At 39.7% G+C, this 11,042-nt stretch overlaps 1 protein-coding gene across 19 annotated transcripts in view; it reads left to right on the forward strand.

Moving 5' to 3' along the window:
- Nucleotides 1-11,042, forward strand: part of Trpm3 (transient receptor potential cation channel subfamily M member 3) — a 934,047-nt gene that overhangs the window by 629,151 nt on the left and 293,854 nt on the right. The gene's annotated exons all lie outside the window — the stretch shown is intronic.

Consider the following 11,042-nt stretch of genomic DNA (forward strand, 5'->3'; position numbering starts at 1 on the left):
GAGGCCTGATTCCAGTCCCCAGCACCCACATTAAAGAGCCAAGTATAGCTTGCATATGCTTGAAATCCAAGTTCTGGGGATGCAAAAACAGGAGAATGTTAGGGGTTCACTGGCCAGCCAATTTAGGTATAGCTCCAGGTTCAAAAGTAAGGTGGAGGATGACAAACATCTACCAACCTCTGGCCTCATATACACATAAATACACATGTACCACCACACCCTCCACATGAGTTCATGCCTCACATACACCTACACATACACACACACACACACACACACACACACACACACACAGTGGGAACAAATGAAAAATACAGTGTGATTCAAACTGTGAGGAAGCCTAACTAGTAAGCAATTCCACTGCTTATTAAGTGGTTGGGTTGGAATAAGAACACTGATGGTCATTAAGAAAAGAATTCTAACCCTCCCCAAATAGCATTTGGTAATCTTCAGGCTTCTAAAGATTATTTCTTCTTATGCCATGAAATATTTATTTGAAGAAATTCAATAATTATTGCATGGATCCATTATTCTTTTAATTTTTTTAAAGTTTTTGTTTTATATGTGGGGATATGTGAATGTAAGTGTAAGGACCTATTATTCTTCAAGTGAACAAACCAACTTATAATGCCTGCAAACAGTGGGGTGTATGTGTGTGCATAATCTTTTTCAGTGTTTTCCAGCATGTTACCTATATCATAGAATTAGAAAACACAAAACCTGTAAAAATGTCTGACAAATATCAACAGAAAATAAATCATTAGTGCATGCACACAGCATGCACACACATGTGATTCATAGTAACTGCTTTCCAACACAATGGCAATGCTTCACAGCTGACAGTTACATTTGGCCTGCCATTTTAAGGCCTGACAGGTCTATTTGTACAGAATGTGTTAGGAAAATACAAAAACAAATTGGTCCATTAATGAATATCTTACAGAATACTCCTTCGATGGTTGAATGATTTATTTTCTAGATATATGTAATGTTATTCATTATTTTAAAAAAATGCTTATTGGGTTTTCACCAGGTGCCAGGCACCTAAAATTAGGAAAGAGAATTATGAGGTAAATAGACAGCATGATATGCTGGCTCACATCCTGTTGAAGCAGAATGATTATCACAGATTTGAGGCTAGGCATACACACACACACACACACACACACACACACACACAGAGAGAGAGAGAGAGAGAGAGAGAGAGAGAAGGTAGGTAGATATGCTCCTGAGCCTACAGCTGAAGACTAGAATGATGGGAAGGGTTTGTGAACATCACTGCTCAGAACAATGCTAATGTGGCATGGGGCAGTGGAGGAGAAAGGACTTCCATTTTAGACTTAAGAGAAAAAAAGCAAAAGAAAAATTTAAATATATATCTAAAGATATGGAGGTTTAGAGCATGTAATTTGTTAGAGTTATGTTCCTTTAATTATGCAATTAAGAAAGAACACATTTTTTTTTCAATGAGACACAGAAAAAATTTTAAATGTGAATCCACCCTCTTCTCCCAGCACCATCTGTGGGATGTACCTAGCTCAAATGTACCTTTCAGTCAACAGACTCCCTGGTTGGATGGCCCCTCATAGCCACCCATGTCTCTTAAGCTGTGTTATGTCCCTATAGTCCACTTTCTGGCTGAATGGCCTTGAACCTCTTATGTCTGCTGCCTCAATGTCCATACCTACAAAGTGAATGAATGTAACATAAACCCTTGTTTCACAGGATTGTGAGAAGGTTCAAGGTAGTAAACAGATGACACTAATTAGACCATTCAATGGCCTATTTCAATAGCAATGAAAATGTTCATTAGTGCTGCTGTTATTAAATGGGTCTTTGCTGTACCTGGTTTCCCCTCTCAGAACACATTTTTTTCCAACTTTAATGAGAAGTGGTCATCTGAGAATTCCATTAGCTCAGTACTATCTAGTAGGCCTGAGAGACATAAACATCCGCACCTCTAACAAATCCCCCATTTCTGCTGATGTGGCTGCAGTTAGACCATCCACTGCACACAGATTTATGTCTACTGGTCCATAGTCAGATGTCATCCCTTAGGCTACCTGTGAATGATCAAAGCACAAAGGTTGAGAATAAACATTTTGAAACTTCCGTAGCAATTTAACATTGCCCAAAGCCAAGTGCAGGATCATGTTACAGTGTTCTAGAAAGCTATTGGTATACAATGAATTGAGGAAGTTCTTTTTTTATTCTAGTCCAGACATTATTCATATTCATGAATTTTTCATGTTAAATTTAAAAATGTTTGGATGATATTTTCTCTCCCCCAAGGCCTTCCAGATCTTTTCCCCCTCCCTACACATGAAACTCTAAGTACTTTCTCAAAAAAAACAACAAAACCTTAATGCTACAAGAAAACAAACTAGAACCTCATACCTCCAAGAAGAAACACCAACAAAACATGGAACTTTAGCCAAATAAAAGAACACAAAATCCCTTGGAGTCCATTATACACTGGTCAGTTACTTCTGAGGTTGAGGCCTGTCCTAGAGTGGTTGTTATCTCCTGTGTCACTCTATTGGAGAAAATTGGTTTTCCCTCTCCAGGTAGGTATAAATGACAATATTGGGAAGGTTTTAAATGATCTTTTATCACAGGATAATTGAAATATTGATCAGAACACAATGAATTTTAAAAAAATTGATGCAAACACTTTTTAAAGTTTTATGCCTCAGAAACTTAAATATAGAAAGTTTTACACAGTCAATAGTTCAATAGTCAACTAGGGTCGGGGGTGAGGGAGGGGAGAAAGTGAAGTACTTGAAAAATAAAGTGAGCTGGAGATGAAAAGATGGCTCAGCAGTTAAGAGCCTCACTTGCTAATCTGACAGAGGAGCTGGGTTTGGTTCCTAGCAGGCCACAGGCTGGCTCACAACTATCTATAACTCCAATTCCAGGAAATCTAATACTCTCTCCTGACCTCTGTGAGTGCCAGACACACACATGGCTTACATATATACATGCAAGCAAAACATCCATACACATAAGATAAAATGAATGAATCAAACAATACGATTTTAAAAGATAAAGTGAGTCCAGCACCAATGAGCCATTTTCAAATTCTCTAGGCACCGACTCAAAACCGTGTTTCAGGTAGCACTGGCTTTAATACATGTATTAAATATGCAATCAGACCTTCTCAGCTGAGCTTCTGTCTTTATTTTCCTCTTTAAACTTTTTAATTTGTATATATACAGATAGGTTTCATTGTTGCATTTTCAAAAAAAAATTTGGTTTTAGGTAGTTCCCTTTATCTCTCCCTCCCAACCTCTCTTACCTTCGGGTTATTCTTCCACATTCTCCACAGACTCCTTTCTGCTTTCATGTGTTTTCCTATCCTTTCCCCATCTTCAGCTTCTCTTTTCTCCCTCTCATAGGCTCCTCTCTAATTTCATAGCCTATTCCCAGATTCATCCCTACTTATATATCTATATTTAAACATTATAAGCTAGGGTCTGCATATGAGCCTTGGTCTGCATTTGTTGTACTATCTTTTAAGATTCTTTATGCATACATTTGAATTCATATTCACTTCCTTGTAAATGTAATGTAAAATATATTTAGAGAAGGAGATATATATATGTGTGTGTATATATGTATACACATATATATGTGTATAAGTGTGTGTGTGTGTGTGTGTGTGTGTGTGTGTATCCAGGATCTAAAGTCTTCCAAAGAGGTGGTACAAGAGCAAACAAAATAACACAATCGGTCAGATACAGACCTCCTCCATCAGTGTTTAGGGAGAGTGGTAACAGTGTTTTGGAGGTAGGTTTGGCAACCTTCAACAACATGAGAACTGTTGCATTAACACTTCACCAGCGGCTTTATTTTCTACCTAACAAGCAAGTAACTTGACAGAGAGTGATGACTAGCAAACAGAGATATGCTTACATTGTATTAACTTAAAATCTAAATGTATTCTTTTCCCATAGGATGATAGAAACACTCCATAGACTTTGCTGGGCCTGTATATTTGTATGTTGCTTCCAATGATACAAATGGGCTTGCCGTTACCCTCCAGTTCAATTATTCATAATTGATAGATTTGCAGGGAGAAGAAACTATAAATCTTGGAAAGCTTCTGCCTACTATGGCTAGAACAGCAATGTTGGGTTTTGCTTTGTCATTTGGTAAGGAAAGAGGGTAAGAGAACACCGTGTTCTAGTCTTAGAAACTCTCTCAAAGGCAGAATAAGAAATGCCAAGTTATCATTTAATCATAACAATGTCTTAGTAACATTTGGATTCTCACTAAAACAGAATTACAGTTTTACATATGTGTTGAATAGCTCAGCGGGGACATTTTTCAGAATGGCTGGAGCCTGGTGAGAATTCTTTGGGGGATTATTTATTAATTCAAATCTTCTTATGTACTTTGTGCTGAATAGACCCAAAACCTTGCACTCCGCAATGTTTTCATTGCTTGGTTATGAAAAGAATAGCAATTCCATGAATGTGTAAAGATTTCAAAAATCTCTGCTTTTCAAAACAACCTCACTACCATCTTTGTACACATTAATAAGGTACTAAAAACAAGACCGTGTGTCACTGTGTCCCCAAATCCTCAGCCTTAAGACCTGCAACTGACCTTGAAGGTCTCCAAGAGCATGCCACTCTTCTCCAAGGTCAGGCACCTGGTTATAAACAAGACATCGACAGGATTCATATCTCAAGACTCCTGATCAGTCATGCCTGTACCGGACTCTGCCTTAGTACTTTCAGTGGACACAGAAAATCAGGATTTCAGAAATAAAATCCTGTGGCCAAATCACACTCTACTTTGTAAATAGAAACCTTCACTTTAAAATTGGATCCAGAATACCTGAAGGTAATTTGTTTTACTGTGGTAAAATAAAACTTGTAGGAGACAGACAGACTGATGACAAACAGAAGGAAGGAAGAAAGAGAAGGAGAAAGAGGGAGAGAGGGGGAAGGAGAAGAAGAAGAAGAAGAAGAAGAAGAAGAAGAAGAAGGAGGAGGAGGAGGAGAGAAAGAGGAAAGGAAGGAGGAAAGGAAGGAAGGAAGGAAGGAAGGAAGGAAGGAAGGAAGGAAGGAAGGAAGGAAGAAGGAAACTGAGATTTCCCTGGGAGTTGGTCTTGCTAAGACAAGTCTCCAAAGATGGACTGTAGTGATATCTCCATTCTCATTCTCTGCTTTTCTCAGCAACTTCCTCCCTCCAGGACAAAAGAGTTAAAAAAAATTAAAATCGGTCTGAACCGGATATGGCTTGTCACATAAATTCTATCCACATTTCTACCTAATGTAAAATGCTCTAATGTTATGACTCAGCAAAATGGCAGGGAATCAGAGGGACAGGGAGGGGGCAACTCCTAATAGAATCCGAATGTCAAAAATGAGCTATGATAAAGAACTGAGTGCTTAAAAGATGGCTTTGCACTACTCTGTCTCTGCCTTTCATGACCCAGCTAATGGCTCAGCTTCTCTGAGTGCAGAGTACCTCCCCCATCACAGGTGTGCACTCACATTATCACAGTGGCACTGTTTCCTAACAGTGATCCGTCATTTTAAAGTTCCTTGGCCCCTGAGGCAGATGCCAAGCTCCAGTCTCATAAGACTTTTTAATCATAACCTCATCTTTCATTTTCTCTTTCTTGGGGTAAAGTTTATATTATGTTACCTTTTAGTGTGTGAACCAGTTTCACGGGGAGCAGTGTTATCATGTTTTGGGGTCAAAAGAGGCAGTGCATTCCTAAAAGCGCACCTGTGTGAGCATTTAAATGTTTCAGTATGGACATGGGTATTGTACTGAAGCCTGTGGCTAATCCTTGATGACTATGGGATAATTTTGAAGTAGAGACCAATACCTCTACTCTAGTTCAACTCCTTCATCAGCGTCTTCTAGCATGATGAAATAAATGTATGTTTTAACAAACTCAGAGTGATTCCAATGCCATTAATCCACCACACCAAAATGAAAAGCATCATTTAGCATCACTAAAATCACGGACAGAAGAAAGAATGCAGAGACCTCAGTACCAATAGAAGGATGAGGCAATCAGGCTAAACCAATCACTGGTATATAATGTTGGCATGATGCTTAACCTGTATAAATCCCAGTTTTTCTTGATAGAAGAAACTATTGTAATATCTCTTTAAAAATGTACTTCTTTTGGGGGGGCGGAGAGTTGCAAGACAGGGTTTCTCCGTTTAGCCTTAGCTTTCCCGGAACTCACTCTGTAGACCAGCTGGCCTCGAACTCAGAAATCCACCTGCCTCTGCCTCCCAAGTGCTGAGATTGAAAGCATGTGCCACCACTGCCCAACTTATAAAGTTACTTCTAAGATTATATGAAATGCTGTGTTCAAAAACATTCTGTGTATAATAGAGTGCTGGGAAAATATAATGTGTTATGGCTAAGCAATGATTAATTGCTTCACAATGAAGAAATTTTCAATGTTACATATAAACATATTGAGAAATTATTTCCAAGAAGACAATTTAGAATGACCATTCTACATACACATTCTGAGCATATTTAAATGTAAGTTTCACAGCCTGACCTATTGATAAAAGATACGTTTTACTTATAACTGGAAAAATGTGACTTACTGAATATTTTCAGATAAGTAGATAAAATTCATCTTCTTGTTGTATGTTAAGAAATGCATCATGTAGGCTGGAGAGATGGTTTGGTGGTTAAGAGCACCTGCTCTTTCAGAGGTCCTGAGTTCAATTCCCAGAAATTGCATGGTGGTTCACAACCACCTGTGATGGGATCTGATGCCCTCTTCTGTTGTGTTTGACAACAGCGACAGTGTACTCACACATATAAAATAAATAAATCTAAAAAGAAAGAAAGAAGGAAAGGAAGAAAGGAAGGAAGGAAGAGAGAGAGCGAAATATATCATGTAAATTTAGGTGCTATGAAGTTCTATTTCAAATAATTTCAGTCCATAGACACATTATTCTCCAAAATTAATTCTAGAAATGAGAGCATAGTAATCCTCCAGAAACAAGCTCTAGCTGAGCCATAGTAGACCCAGAAGGACATAAAAAGAAGAGACATCCCAAGTGGATGAGAGTACCTACTGAACCGGAAATAAGTCATTAAGAATAGTACATGTGCCTACTTGGAGTGGGAACAAAGTATGGGTGCAGAACAAGGTTACGGCTCTTCTCACTTTCGGTGGCTAGCCAAGCAGCTCCAAGAACAAAGTGTTTTATGTAGATTTAAGAATACAATGGCACTCATTCAGTACCAAAGGAATAATCCAACCTTCTGAGGGAAATAATGGCATGCCCAATGGCTGGTAAGTGTGGAACATCTTGGTAGATCCAGGGCACTATAAATATTTTGTCTGACCAGAAAGAGTGTTAAGGCTTGCATAGAAGTTAAAGGATTTGATTCGAATACTTCCCAAAGCCTTCCAATACTGAGCTGGTCTTGCTTGGGCACAGACGTTATGTAATGAAATAGGGAATGGTGTGATCGATCAGTTGCTGTGGAGGGACGTGCTGGTAGCAGTGTGACCCAGAAGCACTGGCCTTGCTATGTCCTCTGGTGTCGTTCATAGTTAATGGCAACTCACATTCATTTTCACGCATTGGAATAAAAACAAGGAGTTCAAGGTTTCCTGGGCATTTAAGAGGAGTTGTCAGTGTCAGTGACTTTCGCCTCCACATCAGTTTTGGTTTTTGTAGTCCTGGGGATTGAGTCTAGTGTTTCATGCATTCTAGACAAGGACTCAATCAGCAAGTTCTGCCTATGTCACTCTTTTCAGTTTTTATTTGGAGACGGTTCCCCCCCACACACACACACACACTTAGTTGTCAAGAGTGTCCTTGAACTTAACACTGTTGCTCAGGCACACCTTGATCTTAAGATATCCTTGCCTCCGACTACTGAGCACCTGGGATTACAGGTCTGCAACACTGGGCTTGGATAAATATTGCTAATGGATCCTTTTTTTCACTTCTAAATAAGAAAAAAAAAGTGAATTCTCAGATGATGATATTTTTAGATATCATATATATGTGTATATATATGTATATATGTGCATGTATATATATATATATCCCTTCCTTGTACATTACATGTCTATGAACCCAGCATAAATGTCTACCTAGTTAGCCCTTAGAAATCCTTTTTTTGAGCTACAAGTCTACCTGATGGCATCCATTTCTAAGGGAGGATTTTATTCTTCAGAGAATGGAATGGTCTCTCTGTGCCTCTCCAGTGCCACAGTTCCAAGTGCTTTGCTGCCAGTAGTAACAGACCGCCATTACTGCCCTTGGGGACCTGCTTCCTAGAAGGGGTCCCACAAGAAGACAGGGGGCCACAACTTGGTAGGATGACACGTAGTTCCTTTGGCTAGGATGGTCAGAGACTCTGGAGACTGAGATATCCTAGGTTGAACCTATCACAGGGAAAAAGCAAGACAGGCAAAGGTAACTGAAGAGAAGTTGCATGCCATGCTGGAAGAAGAGCAGAGACAAGGGAGGACTGGTGCCACAAAGCCTAGAGATCCACCACCATCTCTCCTGACACCCCATTGCATAGTCCTGTTGGTTTTTTTTTGTTGGTTTTTTTTTTTCTGTCCCAAAGGTTGACCAGTACATATTAGTCACAGCCCACTACCTTCTTCTTTAAAATAAAGTACTGATCATGTTTGTGACCTCATGATAGCCAAGTCTTGAATATTAAGGCAGGGACTTACTGCTCTCTAATACCCTTAAATACATACTGGCTGGTCCCTTGCTGAAAATGTTTGCTGACCCCTAATCTATGTCATGCTCTTTGTCATTGCTACCAAAACTAAGCATCAGACAGATTTTTTTGCAAGTACTTATGGCAATGCCATATTAATTTTACACGTTAAAATCTTGTTTCTGCTGATAATCTAATTTTACTTTTTAAAGAATTGTGGGCCAACAAGCCTTTTTAGGGTCATCGTCTCAAGTGTAACATCTCATTAATGACAAATTTGGAGAATAAGGCATTCTGCTATGATCTGAAAGTGGAAGTGAGGGATAACCACAGTTATGGCTGTTCTGTGCGTGTGGTCTTCCATTGTTAGAGTTCAAGTCGTCTTCAAAGCTTCCTCGGAAGCAGCCTGGTAACAGACACTTCCGGGAGCTGCATCTTCGGTGATGAGGATGCTCTAGGTGTGAAGAGATCCTTATGTAAAGTAGCTCTGAGATGCAAGACTCTTCGGAGCTAATTACCTTCTTCAATCAAAGGGTTCTCCCTACCTCCTGTGAAAGCTCCAACTCTCCTGCCTTCACCTGGAACTTCCTGTTTCAGCTCCCACAAAAGGCCCCGGGGGCTGTAGCGGTATTTCCATCTCTGACGTAAATCTCATGGATGGCAACTCACACTTTATGTTCTATTGAAATCTTCTCTTTAAAGAAGAAAAGCAGGCAAAACCAAATAAATGAAACGGGACTAGAAAGAATAAAAATTGTGAAGTCTTTCTACATAGGGAAGATTACTGAAAACCAGTTGATTTAGTCTCGTAGCCGACTACTGCTACGCTGTCATCTCTGTCTTTCAAAGTATTTGTCTGCCCACTTATCTCTTCCATTCTCTTTTCCTTCCACTTCCTTCTGTCTTCCTCTCACTGGTTTTTTCTCTCTGTGTCTCTCCAGAAATCTTATCCCATACATTAAAACAACAACGTAAAAGCAAAACAAAACCCCTTTCTTTCCCAGACTCTCCTTTGGAGGGACTTTCCACTCTTCAAAAACTATGGTTGTCTAAGTAAAGCTCCTCTGAGAATCTTCCTCATGCCCTTCCCTGAGCACGAGACAAAGCTGAAGCTGAAAAGCAAATCCTCGTGTGCCTTTCTGACTCCAGATGTGTACCATGACAACAAGGGGAAGCTGAAAAGCCAACGGAGTAAAATGAAAACTAGCATAGTTGTCTATCATCTTTTTATTTGAAATTTGCCTTTTTTCTTCCTATTTTTCTGTGGCCTACTTTTTTTTTTTTTTTAACATAGCAACAGGAAAATGTCTGTTTCTCCCTGAAACCTTTCTGTGATCATCAAATGGCATAAACCATAATTTACTTAGTCTTGTATCAGTGGATTTGGTTTTCAGTTCTGTGGTCTAAACAATGCTGTAGAGACAATCTCTGATGATTCAATTAGAAAGAATAGTTAAGGCGTCATACAGGTGTATTAAGGCTGGGGCCAGTTCCTGTGGTGGATAAAGAACATTTGTCCGTTTTACAAAAAAAAGGCTGTGAGAGGGGATGGAGAAAGAGAAAGAGCAGAGAACTCATGTACATGCCACTGTGTCTCTCTGGGCACTCAGAGAACAGCCTGCGTGTCCATCCCTTGTTTCCACCTTGTTTGAGACAAGGTCTCTTTATCTGCTGCTGCATATCCCAGACTATCTGGCCAAGGAGGGTCTGAGGATTGCCCTTACTTGTATTTTACATTTTGACATAGGAATGCTGGGTAACCAGATGAACACCAAGGTGTCCAGCTTTAGACAGGTTCTGGGGACTCAAGCTTTGCCCACTGACCCATCTCTCCAGCCTTCTTTCATGTGTTTCATGCTAAAACTTGGTGAGATTTTTTTTCACTTAAATCTGTTTTACCAGGCTTCAACTGTTGAAAGTCACTAGGTAGATGATTGTCTCTTGTCTCTCTGGGAAACTATGGTTGAGTGAAGGACCAGCCAATTCAGGGATCAGTCCTGCTAAGCGATCAGACAGGAAAGATGACTGGCTGGTTCAGGAGCTAATGCATTCAAGTGTGAAATAAGTCACTTGGTTGTCATTGTCGTTTTTACTATACACACAACACATACCATTCATTCTGGAGCAAAACAACAGGAGGATGAAAATCAAAGCCCAGGCACCCTCACTGACCACTTATTGCTGAAGGACACCACCTCCCAATTGACTGTCACCCTTGGAAAGAGATGCAGCACTCAGTTATTCACTGCTTAAGAGTCCATTTGCCTTATTGAAATTTGAACTTTCTCTCCCAGCATATTTGTTCTCTCTCTCTCTCTCTCTCTCTCTCTCTCTCTCTCTCTCTCTCTCTC

Source organism: Mastomys coucha, unplaced genomic scaffold (assembly GCF_008632895.1).
Source record: "Mastomys coucha isolate ucsf_1 unplaced genomic scaffold, UCSF_Mcou_1 pScaffold21, whole genome shotgun sequence".
Lineage (NCBI taxonomy): Eukaryota > Metazoa > Chordata > Mammalia > Rodentia > Muridae > Mastomys > Mastomys coucha.